This window comes from Mus caroli, unplaced genomic scaffold (assembly GCF_978045245.1).
Source record: "Mus caroli unplaced genomic scaffold, Mus_caroli_1 scaffold_14, whole genome shotgun sequence".
Lineage (NCBI taxonomy): Eukaryota > Metazoa > Chordata > Mammalia > Rodentia > Muridae > Mus > Mus caroli.
Genome location: NW_028227269.1, coordinates 42,697,694 through 42,714,378, shown reverse-complemented (window position 1 = coordinate 42,714,378; position 16,685 = coordinate 42,697,694). Strand labels below are relative to the sequence as shown.

General features: G+C 40.4%; 1 protein-coding gene across 30 annotated transcripts in view; it reads right to left on the bottom strand.

Annotated features, from left to right (window-relative positions):
- Nrcam (neuronal cell adhesion molecule) overlaps positions 1 to 16,685 on the bottom strand; it is a 266,455-nt gene that overhangs the window by 184,409 nt on the left and 65,361 nt on the right. The window contains exon 3 of one of the 30 annotated variants that reach the window (XM_085830322.1): positions 589 to 664. The exons of the other annotated variants lie outside the window; for them this stretch is intronic. The gene's annotated coding sequence lies outside the window, so the exon portion shown is untranslated. The remainder of the gene's footprint in view (positions 1 to 588; positions 665 to 16,685) is intronic. 30 annotated transcript variants of the gene reach the window in all.

Below are 16,685 nucleotides of genomic sequence, written 5' to 3'. Positions count from 1 at the left end.
CTCTTTCTTTGAATGACCTAAGTAATAGTCTCGGGATCCCATGGGGATAAAATCTGAAGCAGGAGGTCTATGTAGGCCCTAGCCCTGAGTCCTGATCTCTGGCCCAGAATTCTAGAGACTTTTTCCTCATTTTGATCTGTACAAGCACATCTTGAAAGCACAGATTAGATGTTGTTCACCACAGCCCTTTGTTTCTGGTACTGAGATACAAGCAGGATATCCTTTGGAGTCTCACACAAAGGGAGATGGATATTCTGAATTATAGTCAGGCATTCCTGTAGATGCCACTCTCTTTCCTTATAAACAAAGGACAATAAAGTTGCCCTTCCTAAAACTGACTTATGTAATCCATTGAATAAAGGTCCCATGGACAGCCCGGGAGCAGTATAGGTGTCATAGAACTAAAAGGACATTAGCATATATATCTCCAGGGCTATCCTGTAGGAGATGATTTGTTACAAATTCAAGAGAGCTTAGTACTATTAAAGTGCCAAGTTTAAAGCAAGTACTCCAAGCTGGTCACACAGCTCACTTTAAAAATGCATGTCATGCGTGCACACGGACCTGAGTTTGATCCCTAAAACCTACCTTTAAAATCCAGGTATGATGACACATGCTTCAGTAAGATGGAGACAGGAGGATCCTTATTAATCTCTTGTTAATGCTAAACAATGGAAAAGTAACAAAACTTACAGTTGCTAAGAATTTGGTACTATATTAGCAAATCCCATGCTAAACAAGCAAAGGATCTGTTTAATTTGTAACTGTTTTATCTTTCTGCATCACAAAAAGTAGGACAAAAAATCAGTTTAAAGCTAAAAGTAACTAGCATGCCTCTGGATTTGAGGTGATGGATAACTTCCTAAATATTGTACGATGGGATGTTTAAGGATGTTTACATGGGAAGTACAATGGCAGCCATACTTGCTGGTCCAAAATATGGAATATGTATGGTAGTTTGATTGATAATGGCCTCTATAGACTCATGTGCTTGAATAGATGGTCGCCATTTGGTTGAACTGATTGGAAGGATTAGGAGGTGTGGCCTTATTGGAGGAGGTATGTCACTGGGACCAGCTTGAGTCAAAAGACTCTTGTCATTCCCAGTGTGCTCTCCTGACTCTGGATTACATTTAAGATGTGAGCCCTCTGCTGCCCTGCCCTTGCTCTACCATCATGGACTCAAATGCTCTGGAACCATAAGCCCAAACAATATGCTTTCTTTTGTGACTTGCTTCAATCGCAATGTTCTATAACATCATTAAAAGAAAGTAGCTAATATATAAACTGGTAACAGGGAGTGGAATATTACTGGGATATCCCCGTCCATGTGCTTGCTTGTTTGTTGGTTGTTTTTTTTTTTAAAGGAATAAAGAAGACTTTATCATTTGAGACTGGAAAAGTAGTTGACTGCTGTAAGTAGAGCTTAGTGGGCCATCTTAGAAGGATCAAGGAAGGTAGCCCTGCGAAGAGCTAGGCAGGCTATGGAGGGTCTCCTTCAGAAGTTTCAGAGCAAAACAGTATTAGGAACTGGGCTAGAAACCATTCTGTCATAACTCAGCAAAGAATGTGGCTAATTTTTGCCCTTATCCTAAATATGTTCTTGGGGTTAAGTTTGTAGGTTCCCAAGCCAGATGAGGTACTGCGTTGCCCATAACCCAGACATCTCTCAGAAAGCACTGCAGGTGTGGAGGTATTCCCTACACAAATAATATTTGGGCCTACTCACCTCCATAAAGACAAAGGCCACATCATCATAAAGCCAGTTAGATTTCTGTTTCACTGACAGAGAACTGGCTTCCCAGAAGTCATGTAACCAGCAGTCTGCTATATACCTGACATGTTTAGAATGTTCCTGCCTCAACTACAGTACTTCCTTTCTTGTCCTTTTTCTTCCCCTTACCCCTGACTCAAGCTATATAAGCTAACACCACTATTTCAGTAAACAATCTGTCCTCTGAAACAGTCTCCTAGGGTCTGTTCATAACTGACACTGCTGTGCTGACCACCACCTGAGACCCAGCTCTCTCAGCATCCAAAATGGGCTAGTTTCCTTGGGAGAGAAAATTTCAAGATAGCTCAATATTGGCTCTGTTCTATGATTATCATAATCAATCTTATATGGTTCTACAATGACAAAAAGGCAAGTGGGGTAGTAATAATATGTATATGCTTGTCCCAGGGAGTGGCATTATTAGAAGATGTTGGAAAAGGTGTATCACTGTGGGCATGGGCTTTAATGCCCTTGTCCTAGCTGCCTGGAAGCCAATCTTCTCCTAGTGGCCTTCAGAAGAAGATATAGACCTCTCAGCTTCTCCTGTACCATATCTGCCTTAATGATAATAGACTGAACCTTGAAACCTGTAAGCCAGCCCCAATTAAACTCTTATCTTTATAAGAGTTGCCTTGGTCATAGTGTCTGTTCATAGTAGTAAAACCCAAATTAAGACTGGGACAAAAAAAAAAAAGTTCATTTTGAAGAGAAAAGGAGCACCAAGAAATTTAATGTTAGAGACAGAAAAAACCTGTGCTGAGAGAAAGAAATAAAGGAGAGGCCTCATCGGCTTTGAAGTAAGGGAAGGGGTGCCCCAAGGGCAAGACACCAACCAGATACATTTGGGACTTGCAAAAAGAAAAGAGCTAAGAAATTTCCTGTTCCAAAAAAGCAACAACAAATCAAACGTAGAAATGTGATTCAAGGGGAATGGTGTTTACCCCAAGTGGCTATTCAAGCAAATCGGGTGTGTATAGGTACTGGCTTCGGAGTCATTAGATACATCAGGAACGGTGTTATGGCGTCCTCCTCCACAGTTATGGAGAACTGCTAGGACCAGGCATGTGTTGAGGGGGAGGGGTCCCAGCATGGAAACACTGTGTGAAGCTGTAAGGGTGAAGCATGGGTTGCATCGGAGAGAGACCCCCATATCTTGGAGATGGCAGAGCTGTGAAACACCTTCCAAGGATGTGTTAGTTTGCATTTTGATATAGTAAGATATCAATTCTTCTTGGCAAATGTGTGTGCGATCATGTGTGAGAATATGCTGGGACTGAACCCAGGACCTCATACATGCTAGGCAACTGCTTGACCACTGAGATATAGCCCTCAATCTAGAGCCTGATATATATTTTAGATGATTTTTCCTATTAATGAAAAGTATAAAAAGGTAGTGAAAAGCAGAAACATAGCTACCTAACACAACTGAGAAGCAAAATACCCAGACCAGAAAAGCAGAAAACTGCCACACAACCATTTTCAACTAAAGCAGGGCTCTGGTATTTTACCAAGAATTTCAGTAAAAAAGGAAAATCTCTAACATAAACTAATACTTTAAAGGCTACTCTAAAACAAAAGAAAACAAAGCGAAAACAAAGCATAGGTTAAAAATCCCAGTGATGAGACACTGGGAGTATGCAGATGGACGAAAGCTCATTGTTGGAACAGTTCTATACAGGTCAGTGGACATTTCTTCAAAGAAGACATGCAAATGGTCAGGCAAAGTACAAAAAATGCCCAGTGTCATCTTTTATAGGAAATATATTCTCAATGACACCTCAGTGACATTCAGGAAAAGTTTGCATCCTACCTTTGTGGGAAGTAACTAAGAGTAAGCGTCACCCAGCAAGGCATCCTTTGTCTGCTGGAAATAGTTTGGCAGAGAGTGACACTCTAGTCACCAAATTATTCTGTAAAAAGATCTAAAACAAATTACCAAGGTGTTTAGTTCAGTGACACCTGAAGCATGAGGCTGGCATTACCTGAGTTGGTGATCATCTTGTCAGAGAGAACAGAGGCATCTGAATTAATTATTGAGTTCTCTCTTAATAAAGCTCGTATCTAGGGACTGGAGAGATGGTTCAGTGGCTAAGAGCTTTTGCTGCTCTGGCAGAGGACCCACCATCTATCTGGAAGTTTACAGCCTATGACCAAAGTTCTGGGTATCCAATGCCTTCAACCTCCCTCCATAGGCTCTGAGCATCAAACATTCACATAGCACACACACACATACATACATACATACATACATACACATACACACATATACATACATACATATACATACACACATATACATACACACATACATACATACACACACATACACACATACGTGCAAGCAAGCTAAATACTCATACACCTAAAAAAATCTTTAAAAAGATAAAACTTGCTTCTGAATTTGCTCAGCTCAGAGTAGCTATTTAAGCTGTGTAGGAAGACAATGAGCTATGAAAGGGAGAGAGCACAAGTGAGTGTGAGAGATGTTTTTCTCCACATTTCCCAAGTCAGCCTTGAACTGCTGGGCTCAAAAAAATCCTTCTGTCTCAGATCTCCAAGTGTTTGGGAATATAAGCATGTACCAGTGAAAATCCAGTTCAATGAATATTTATTGGAATTTATTCTGGGATACCACATGCAGGGAATTAATAAGTTCCTTGCTCCAAATACACATGGGTTTAAATGCAGAGTAAACCTTTGTGCAAAGAGAGATCATGTGGTGAACCCTGCCAGGTGAAAAGCATAAGGCCACATGGTATAACCTTGTGGCCAGCAACTAGGGAGAATCTAAAAGGTGTCTGTGAGTTAAGACATACAAATGAGTTTCTGCTCAGCTGCCCTCTTGAACAGACAATACTGTCTTGCTATCCCTCACCATCAAGAGTGAAAACTCTTCAGCTTTAGATATTCCGATATAGAAAATGTTTATTGAAAATCTTGGCTTACAGTGTTATAGACATTAGAAATTAAACATATTCTTCATAACACAAAAATATTTAAAACAAAAACAAAAACAAACAACAACAAAAACCCTAAAAGGCAGGAAACCTGGGCAAATAGCTCAGCATTACTTTTTTTTTTTTTGAATTAATTTTTTTATTAGGTATTTTCCTCATTTACATTTCCAATGCTATCCAAAAAGTCCCCAATACACTCCCCCCACTCCCCTACCCACCCACTCCCACATTTTGGCCCTGGCATTCTCCTGTACTGGGGCATATAAAGGATCAAACTAATTCTTGGCTGTGACTAAGGAGAAACTTGTTATCAGTACACATCTTCATGGGCGACTTCCTAATGTACTACAAGGGTGGTGACTATAACCTCCTGCACAGTACATGGCACACTGAAGATGCCCAGCATCTGAGTGTTAGATGAAAGAGTGAACAGCTGGTTATGTAAAGCACCCTTCTCCCCACCCCACCCCACCCCCACTTAAATAATTAATATCTAATTTGAATGCTTTTTAAAGAAGGGCTTGTTACAGTGGCTTTGAATAATCATGGAAGGCATCCTTCTATGAGATGGCTCCAACTGAAGGCTTACTGTAGTTAAATGTTAGCATGTTTAATTCTGTCAGGCCACAGATTTAAATCCTACTTTGAATACCCTCATTAAGTCACCACTTTCCTTTGTTCCAGCTTAAGGGCATCCTTTAACGAAAAAGGTGCGAGAAATAAACAAAGGGGCAGCTGTCCCAACCCTCTCTGCAGACATTTCACACTTGCTAATCACACTACAGCCTGTCTTGAGGCCTTTGTGGATCTCCTGTCTGGTGTACACAGTACACAAATCAGCTAACCACAGAAATGGTGGTTCAGAGTCTATATTCCACTGCCTTCTAGGCAAGTTTTTCTATTGCTTTTGATAGGCAAGTAATGTTTAAAGACTATTATTTATCCAAATATCTGTAGAGAAAATCACACAAACTTGATTGTTATGGGAAAGAAATAAAAGGAGAAAAAAATACAGTTGGAATAACTAGGAAAGCCTGGGAATATTCAGATTGCTGATATTAAGCAAATGCATAGAGATGGCTGGCTGTTCCTGCTTTAATGGTGAATCTCCCTTGTCTCTAACCCTCCTGCAGTCACAACATCTCACAGTCATTCTTCAGGGATTACAGGTGTGCACCCTTTAGCTCCTCTTGCATTATGTCTTACACGCTAATAAAAGCCCATAGTTGTACAGAAGGCAGTGTTGAGCAATTTATAAGAGTAAGACAGCTGCAGAGTCTCACAAATACAAGCTTATGTGTTTTCTCACCAGCATTCTCAGTGGTATTGAAAACAGACCTTCAACACAATAGATGGAATATATCTGCATATTGTATTCTCAAACCATAATTTAGGCTTCCGGATATTCGCAGCCAGGGAAGAAAGCCACTTAGCAAGCAGAATAAGTCCTAGACAGCTGTAACACTTTCACACTTGGGAACCTGACTTACAGTCTTGTGAATAAAAAGACATATGAAAAGAATAATTAAAAGATGTCAGTGCAAGTGTCAGCAATGAATACCTTCAATGAGAACTCTGCATTTCCTTTGGGAAATTATTAAAGGGGGGCTACACAGTGTCAGTGAAGAATGGGAAAGATCAAATTAAGAAGACAGAGTCAACATTTCAGAGAGTGAAGCAATCCCCGGAGTCTACAGTATTATCACGGCCTCACCACTATTCCTAGAGACTCAGTAAGCCAGAAACCCTTGGTAAATGAGAATACTAACACCCTTTAGTTCACACACAGCAAGCATGCTCTGCTCTCTCATTACATGCTGAACACGAAGCAGTGCTGTCTCCCACACTGCTGCAAATCCATAGGATTTTACTCACCTCTTCCCTCCCCAACAGCAAAGCACAGTCCATACTCTGAAGGCAGACTGAACACCTAAGCATTCTGAATGCAAGCATAAGACGCACGCTGATGAAGGGCAGCAGAGCTCTAAGCAGTTAAAAAGGAGATGCCAGAGGGTCGGAATGAAAGGAAAATGACAGTTCAAAACAAAAGCCAAAACTTAAAGGTTTTTTTTTTTCTTTTCTTTTCTTTTCTTTTCTTTTCTTTTTGTTTTTGTTTTATTGCTAATGGAGTTCTGGGGTTGGGTAATAGTCTCTGGGAAGGTGGAAGTGTGTGATGAAGCATGCATTGGTCTGCATAGAAATGACAGTCCCAAACTAGATGCCCAAAGGCTATATCCTTGATGAAATCAAAGTTCATCCTATTAAGGGAAAGCAAAAATCTTCCTCCTGACTTTGATGTTGAAAGAAGAATGAAATGTCTCTCCAACAATATCTAATCAAACAGGAGTCATAGTCACCCTTAGGTCTAGATTTATACTTTCCCAAGATCCCAACACACACACACACATACCTACATACATACACACACACACACACACACACACACACACACACACACACAGGGGAGGGGAGAGAAGGAGAGAGAGAATAAATTAAAGCAATACTGTACTGTTTGTCTTAGAACCAAACCTAAGCTCTAGTCAGGAATGGATCCTCAAACTTGACATTCTTCACAGATAAAGTCCTAGGAATATTACTTCATAATTAAAATGAAATTATATTTAAAAAGCAAGAAAGCATGAATAAGAATCAACAGAGCCTTCCCAGCTCTCACGTAAAAAGCCTACTAATCCTAGCAAGGAGGAGAGCACAGGGAGATCCCAGGGTGGGGCTCTGGAATCATTCCTCAGTCAGTCAGCATAGTGAATCTAAGAGCTCTGGATTCATGAGATAAAAACCTCTGGACAGCTCGCGCGCTCTCTCTCTCTCTCTGACAGAGAGAATGGAGAGAGTGGAGAGAGAGAACGACAGAGACACAGAGAGATCACTGGACACACAATGCACTAGAATTTGAGAATTCAAAAAGCAAAGAACATTTCTGATAGCCTGACAAGTCAGTTTAATGAATAAAAAAGAAGAACGAATGTGAGTGAAGAAGGATGGAAGTGGAGGAAGGAATTGAAAATGCCAGGACTGTTAAAGACTGGAGAAGAAGGAAGGGAGTGGGGAATGGCTGAATCCAGCTGAGTTGACTTGGGTGAGGAATGAAGCTGATAAGGATATTTTCAGAGATGCAGCAGGTCCCCACACTGTCATCAAAGCTGAAAGACTACCTGTGCTCAAATTAGTAGGGCCTCTCGAGCAAAAATCCTCCTCGCTATAGGTTTCAGAACTCCCACATATTAAAGTCAATCTATTCAAACCTCTTAAGTAATATTTGCAAACATCTCAGGGAACAAGCTAGCATGAAGAAAAACCCAGTAGAACCCACTAGACCTGAAAGTCCAGGGACTTCAGATGTTAATTGGCATCAAATACATAAGCTAAACTCTCACCTTTAAATTAAGATGAATATGGTAGTTAAAAAATCACAGTGGAACTTTCAATGGAATATTGTGTGGCTTAACAAAAAGAAGAAAATTCTAAGATATAGTAAAAAGAAGAAAATTCTAAAATATAAGCTTTGATTGTGCTAATTATAGCAAGCCTGGAACAAAAAGGCTCCTGATTCTACTTATGTAGGGTACTCAGAGCAAGGGGATTCACAATGACGGAGAGTAGAAGGTGTGGTGTTAGATACAAGGAGGGGACTGGCTAATGGTGACATGGTTCATTTCTGCAAATAAAGAGTTCTAGAAACTGGTTGCACAGTGATGGGAATGCACGTGACACAACAGTGCTGGAGACTTGAAATGCTTTTAAGATGGTCAATAATATCTTTTCTCACAATATAAACATTTTAAGTCACAAATAAAAAGGCACTATAATTGTCATTAAGCAGTTCCAAAGGATAACAAAGGGAATTTATGGAAACAAAGAAAATAAAATGTTTAACTTTACAAAAACAAAAAAGATAAAAGATAATAAATGAGAAAAACTTGCTATTTTTAAAAGCAGAGCTGAGGAAATCACTCAAGTTATAACACCAAAGAACAATATAAGAAGAGCCATTAGAGGAAAATAAATGAAGAAGATCCAAATATTTCTAGTTAGAATTGCAAGATTTTGAGAAGAGCAAAAACCAGAAGGAGATGATGCTCAGAGGAGTGTTGGCTGAGATTTTACTAAAACTGAACAAAGATTCAAATAGGTTGGCACTGGAATCACAGTGCACTCCAGTAGGGATATAGAATAAGAAACACATAGGAATATATTATTAAGTGAAAAGAAAAAAGAAAAATTCTACGGACTTCTAAAAAGGTCTTACGGAAAACAACTCTAATGGAAAGTGCATTATTAAAGCAACCAGAAAGTAAAGATGCAATCATAACAAAGTAACAGTTAAATTCCCCAAGACATCCTCTCCCCTCTTCATATCATCCCTGACACACTACTGGTTTGAGCGCACGCACATTGGCACAAGCAATTTGAAAACTAGCCATTTAGTGGAGCATGCTCATAGCCTGCAATTAAATTCCATTAAAACTAAAACAATACAAATAAGCTTTTCGATGTGAGCAACTAGAGGCACAAGAGCATTTACGGACACATCTTCTATAATCACAGTTGATGAATAACTCGGAGGGGTACAAGTTATAGCATATACTTAAGATAGAACACTGTTATTATGAATTAAAAAATCACCTTGAATAAATCTCATAAATATATGGTTAAGTAAATATCCGTATAATATTAATATTAGGTTCAAAGTTTTGTAAGGTTAAAGGGAGCAAGCAAGGTAAATGTTACCTTGCCTATGTTGTCTGTGTTTTTAAAACTCCTTTTTACTTTATATATATACTATACTTATTTTCAAAAATAGTAGTTAATATTTTACCATTTAATTCTAATAATTCTTTATAAATAGTTGGCTGTCTTATCTTGTTTTCAGTAAAGATATTAAGTAACTTCTCCAAAGTTCCAAAGGGTAGCAGATGGTGCACCCAAGGTCAGAGTCTATGCTCCCAGATACAAGCACACTCTCATCCTTCTTGAACATATACAATATTTCATTGAAAAACAAACAAACAAACAAAGAGTGAAAAAGAAAAAAAACTCAGCATTAATATCAGTGGACCCATATCATGAAACAACCTGCAAAAAGATAAATATACATCTATACATGCACTTTGGTATAATGAGAAATAAAGTTATTTTTTGCATGCATTTATTTTTGTCATATTTTCTTCATTTTTTTCCCAACTTGTGTGTAATGAGCAGGTACTACTTTAGCACGCAGGGAAGAAAATTAACACTATTTAAAAATACTCCTGCTCTTGAACATCTTTATAGCATACACTAGTCACTTGGTAAATTGCAGAGGAAGTCTAATTACATCTTGCCTGAAAGATCAAAGACAATTATAAGAGTTACCGAGCTCCAAAAGAGTACTCTGTATCCAGCAACAAGCTGGGAACTACTTAATTCCCACTGGCCTTGCCTCAGGTTCCTTTGTCAGCCTGACTAAGATGAGTCAGGAGACACATACAGGGAACTCAATCCAGCAGTCAGAAAATGGTCTAAATAAGGAGAGATTCGCTGCCTAAGCAGCACCTTTACAAACTGAGCCTCAGAAGGGAGTGCCCTGAAGCCTGTGAAGGGAACAGGAAAGCTGCTAATTATGCAGTGCTGAACCTGCAAGGCAATCCAGGGCTGCACCTTTTGATTTCCAGAGCAGAGGAAAGGGATGCTTTTCTAGAAAGCGGTGGGGAAACACTCTATGAACTGATATGGCAGACATAGGTAGCATCATCTAGCCCAGGACACACCAAAGAAAGTTCATCCCACAGAGATCCTGGTCAGTGCTAGGGCTTAAGCATATCAGCAATGGCAGGCTTAAGGGTTAGCATCATTTTTCTTAAGAATGCTATCTATCAAAACGAAAAATACATCAGTTCTTTACAGGGAATCCAAACCACCCACTGTCAGTTTCTGTAAGACAATGGAAGAGGAGCAGTGTGAAATCCAGACTTCAACATCTGGAATCACCTCACTCTCCTCTACTCAGTATCATGTGAATTAAATCAAATCACTAAATCACTGGCTCCAAGCATTGCCTCACAGCTTATAAAATGGACACAGTTATAGTGGCTACACAACACACACACACACACACAACCTGTGTCTTCTCAGAGTTATACAACCTCGGAAAATCCTCTTTCCTGACTCAGGACCTTAACCACACAGTATTGATGAACAGATCAGAACTTTAATCCCAGCCTTTAACACTGGGGAGGCAGAAGCAGGCAGGAAGATCTCTAACTTCTAGGCTAGCCTGGTCTACAGAGTGAGTTCTAGGACTGCCAGAGCTACATGGAGAAATGGTCACAAAAACAAAAAACAAACAGAAAGGGGGGGGGGGAAGGAGGGAAGGAGGGAAGGAAGGAAGGAAGGAAACCAATTATAAAATAGTAGCTTGTAAGGGAAGCGATCAATGAATATTCATGAAAACAGCTATCCAGAAGTAAAGACAAAGCTTTTTTTTTTTTTTTTTAAGGCTCTTTTCTTGTCTCTTTAAAGTGAACAATGAGCAAAAGAAGAGGAAGCAGCAGGAGAGCTTTGAGGTTGAAAACAAGAAGTCAGAGCTTGGCTATAATGGACTGGAGGGACCACTGGAGACATATGCCCTAGAATGCTAAGGACTTGACTAGCTTCCACCTTTAACAGTCTAGGGCAGTTGTTTGACTCCTATAGTATAGATTTCATTCTTGGTTTCCTACCCAAAGATAAACAGGGAGTTTAAACCAGAATCAAGATCGAGAGCTTTAGAATATATGTCTTTCAATGAAGCTGAGAGTCAAGGAAGTAAATCAGAGGTAGATCAGCTTGTGCAAGATTCCCTCACCAAATAGAAAACAAATAATGAAGTACAGCCCTGCCCCCACCCCACCCCACCCCCACCCCCAGAGACATGGTTTCTCTGTGCAGCCCTGGCTATCCTGAAACTCAGTCTGCAGATCAGGATGGCCTCAAACTCAGAGATTCACCTGCCCTTGCCTTCTGGGCCGGGATTAAAGGAGTGTGCTTAAATTTTACTTCCAGATTCCACTAATGTTTGAACTTCTGAAAATTAAGTGCCATGATGCAGTTACTGAGATATGGTGTGGAAGTGTTAGTTTTGCCTTAACATAAAGCTGATGAGGGGCAGGGCAGATGGATGGTCCATCAGGGAAATCACTCATCCTGCAAGCCGGGTGGCCTGTATTCAATTCCTGGAACCCATGTTAAAAGCTGAATGCTGTAGTACCCACATCTGTAATTCAGCACACCTGTGGGAAACGGAAGGCAGAAAGGAGAATTGCCCGGAAGCTCCTGGACTAACTAGCCTCTCATATGAATCTGCAAAAACAGAGAGAGACCTTGCTCAAAAACAAGGAGGGAACGTAGGACAGACTCTTGAAAGTTGTTGTCTGACCTCCATACTCATGCCATGATATGTATGCACCCACAACACACACACACACATACACACATACAAAGGTGATTAAAGGTACTTGCTGCCAAGCCTGATGACTTGAATTTGATCCCAGAACATACATGGCAGAAGGATAGAGCTCACTCCAGCAAGTTGTCCTCTGACCTTCATACAAATTCTGAGCGTACGCTCACCACCTCCCATGCATGAATCCACACATTTGTACAAGCAAATAGATGTAACTTTTTAGAAAGAAAAAGCTGATTAATAGTCAAAACATTGTTGCAGTGCAAAAGCTGGGATGGAGGGGCAGAAATTGGGAGGGGGTGGAAACATATCCTAGTGAGTTGGAGGATTTAAAAAATGACTTAGAGGCTGGAGAGATGGCTCACAGATTTAAAGCACTGACTGTTCTTCCAGAGGTCCAGAGTTCAATTCCTAGCAACCACATACATAGTGGCTCACAACCATCTGTAATGGAATCTAAGGCTGTCTTCTGGTGTGTCTGAAGGCAGTGACAGTGTACTAATGTATATAAAATAAATTAATCTTTAAAAAATAACTTAGACCAAATTTAGACTTTTAAAAGTTTGAAATCAACTACCATATCTCTGTGAAACCTCTTCCGGTAAAAGGATTTGACATGTGAGATTTGAAGGTAGTAACAGAAGTAAAAAACGACTCCTTCTTCAATATAGAACAGAGACTTCAACTCTTAAGAATACAGCGTTTTCCCAACTTTAAAGTATACATGAATCCCAAAGATTCTTGAAAACATGCATATTCTGGTTCAGGAGTTCAAAGGTGGAGCTGAAAAGCTTAATTTTTAACAAGACCAGGGTGGGTGAAACCCAGGCACTGGCATTTAGACCACACTTGCAGAAAGCACAACTGTTGAAACTAAAGCAGAGCTACCTGCTGTCATAGCTGTGTCTGCTGGAGAGGGCATCTCCACCAAGTTTTCTTATTTAGCAGATACAAATTATTCTGATTTGATTTTTGATGATTTGTTACAAGCTAGAGTTATCTGGGAACAGGAACACCAATTTAGAAAATGTCCCCTTTCGTTTGCCCATAGGCAAATCTGGAAGGGCTCAGCCCACTGTGGGCACTGCTATCCCTGGGCAGGTGGTCCTGGAACTATACAAAAGTGAGCTAAGCAAGCCATAAGAAGCAAGCCATGAGGAGCAAGCCAGTAAGCTGGGTTCTTCCTTGGCCCCTACTTCAGGTCCTGCCTCCAGATTCTTACTTGAGTTCCTGCCCTAACTTCCTCCATTGATAGACTGTGAAGTCTAAGCCAAATAAACCCTTACCTCCCCAAGTTGTTTTTGGTCGTGGTGTTTTATCACAACAATAAGAAGCAAACTACGGTACTACTTCATCCTAGGGTATCATGAAACTGAACATAGACAATATGCCACACTGTTTAGTGAGAGGCAAAGATAGTATTTGATAGAAAGAAGGAACTGACCCTACAAAGATGTGCTCTAACCTCGCCATGTGTGTCCCCTATATCATTTAAATATTTATATGCATATGTGTATGTATGTGTGTATATATGCATATATACATATCACACAATAATTTTTAAAATCTTAGAAGAATCTAAGACATTATTTTAAAAGACTGTATGGAATAGAGACTCTCTGATGAATGGCCCTTAGGGAGAGATGAAACCAGGCTTAAACCTTAATCCTGTCCTTTGGCAGTAAGCAGATGCTTTGATCACTGTGTGAGTACTCAGGATGTGAGAGGCCAATTTTATTTTCAGTCCTGTTGCTAAGTTTTGTTTCCAAAGTACCGATATCTTCCTGTCTGGATGTATCAGACTGAAAACATACATCTGAGATCGAGTACTTATATTACCTGAGAGGGCAGATGTTACTGTGAGTTCAAGACCGCTTTCTGACTCAGTGTAACAGATGCTCATCTCTATAGGGGAGATGCAGAAACAGGTCACACTGCATGATTAGAATAACCAAAGGTGGCTTTATAGAGGAGTAGCATGAGCTTCTGCACATGCTCCGGAGGAAAGAGGTAGCTTAGCGAGCATGAAAGTAGCTTAGGAAGAGCAAAGGCAATGCTGAACAACGTCCCAGCAAGGACATGTGGATGAAAGTGTTACTTGTGAGGACATTTGCATTGTCAGACATGGGCTGCATACCCAGAGCAAGATAATATTAAGATACTGAGGCCATGTCCACTGATGTGGTCTCCTTGCTTCATGAAGCATCATTTAATCCTCAATCTTTCCTTCTGGATTTCATTTTCCAAAGCATATTAAAGGATGCAATTGCTTCAAGGTGACTCTTGACTCAAACAAATAGTAATGATAAGGTTGACTATAAAGAAGAAATTTAGCTATATTTTTCTATTTTAATAAGGACTACCAAATTGTTTCAAAGTTTTTTTGTTTTGTTTTGTTTTTTTGTTTTTTTGAGACAGGGTTTCTCTGTATAGCCCTGGCTGTCCTGGAACTCACTTTGTAGACCAGGCTGGCATTGAACTCAGAAATCCACCTGCCTCTGCCCCCCTGACCTCTCCAGCAGGTCCAGTTATTCAAGGGTTTCAAGGGGACCTTCTCCTAATAACCAAATGGGGGGGGGTAGGGAGAGATGGACACCAGGTGCGAGGAACGACACAGAACCATTCTGAATTGCATCAAGGTGTCACTGTATTAGCAAGGCTCAAGGCTTAAATGCACAAGCAAAAGGGAAAGTACTTCTCAGCAGGAGGAATGGGGCAGCAGAAATGCACAAGCAAAAGAGGAAGTACTTCTCAGGAGGAGAGATGGAGCATCAGAAATTTTTCTTTTGGCTACTACACAGGGAAGCAGGAACTTGGTGGTATCAGGGTACATCTTGAGGTCAGGACATCTGGTGCTGACTTAGGGCTGGAACAATCTGTGGTTGTTCTCAGAGTGGTGTGTCGGTGGCCCGCTTTTGACCCCCTTTTCTTCTAGCGGGGAGAGGCCCAATTCAGAGATCAGGATAATTGTGTTGTCTTAATAGCTCCCAACACCCCCCAAGTGCTGGGATTGTTTCAAAGTTTAAGATGGAAGTGTATATATATTGGCCGGGCGTGGTGGCGCACGCCTTTAATCCCAGCACTCGGGAGGCAGAGGCAGGCAGATTTCTGAGTTCAAGGCCAGCCTGGTCTACAAAGTGAGCTCCAGGACAGCCAGAGCTATAAAGAGAAACCCTGTCTCGAAAAAACCAAAAAAAAAAAAAAAAAGAAAGTGTATATCATTCATTGCTATCTCTTTAGCCATTGGATAGCAGCTCTTAAAAAGGTAGAGCCAGCAGGAATGGCTCATTAGGGCATGAATCCAAAATAGATGCCAAGGGGATAATGAATCCAGCTTATATGATGGAAAAATGCAAAGAGTCATTAATTCATATTATGCTACATTGCTCTTCTATCACCTACAAGAAAAACAAATTCTCTCACCACCACTCTCATTTCAGCCTGGCTAGCAAGACACTGGCATAATAGCTGAGATTCAAAAGTTAATAATAAACCTGAATAAGGAATAATTTTGAAAGTACCCAAACAACAAAAGGCAGTGGAGAGTAAAAATTCAAATGTTGCAGGATGTTATCCGATTAGAAATTTGATGGAGCCATTGTCCTCCATCAAAATGGTGCAGGAACTGCTGATGTGATGTCTATGATCTCTACGGTAGGATTGAGTTTGCACCAAAAGTCAGTGGCTCAGCATTTCCTTTCTTCTTTATAAAACTACACACAACACAGGGCACTGGATAATAAATTTAACTGCTAGAAATTACTTGAGCCTGTTGAAATACTGCCCACTCGGAAGTGTCACCCTGCCAACTCAGCCATGACTTCTGTTTTCCAACCATTTGTCTTTCAAAATCTTCTTTCAGAATCCTATGTTAGGAGGACAATCTGGAAGCTTATTTCCAACTTTAAATATGTTTAAGTGCCAACTCCAAAATGAACATAAACCCTACCCATTGGTTTTGTTGCTATGGCTTTTGGTTTTTGTGTCTTCTTCTTCTTCTTCTTCTTCTTCTTCTTCTTTTCTTCTTCTTCTTCTTCTTCTTCTTCTTCTTCTTCTTCTTCTTCTTCTTCTTCTTCTTCTTCTTCTTCTTCTTTTTGATTTTTGAGACAGGGTTTCTCTGTGTAGTCCTGGCTGCCCTGGAACTCACTCTGTAGACCAGGCTGGCCTCGACCTCAGAAATCTGCCTGCCTCTCCTTTGTTTTTAATACATTGGTACTTGAAGCACTCACCCAGAATCAAGGCAGAAAACAGTCACCCACCCTGCTGCATTTTGTGCTTCCCTGATGCTAAGACACTACCACCATGAAGCCAGATAGCAATAGCTAGAGCTAGCTTCCCTGTTCACAGTGCCAAGCCATCTTATGCTCAATCTACAATAGTTTCCACATCTGTTCACCCCAGTTGTGATGGTTTGTATATGCTTGGCCCAGGGAGTGGCACTATTAGGGAGTGTGGCCTTGTTGGAGTATGTGTGTCACTATGGGTATGGATGTTAAGACACTCATCCTAGATG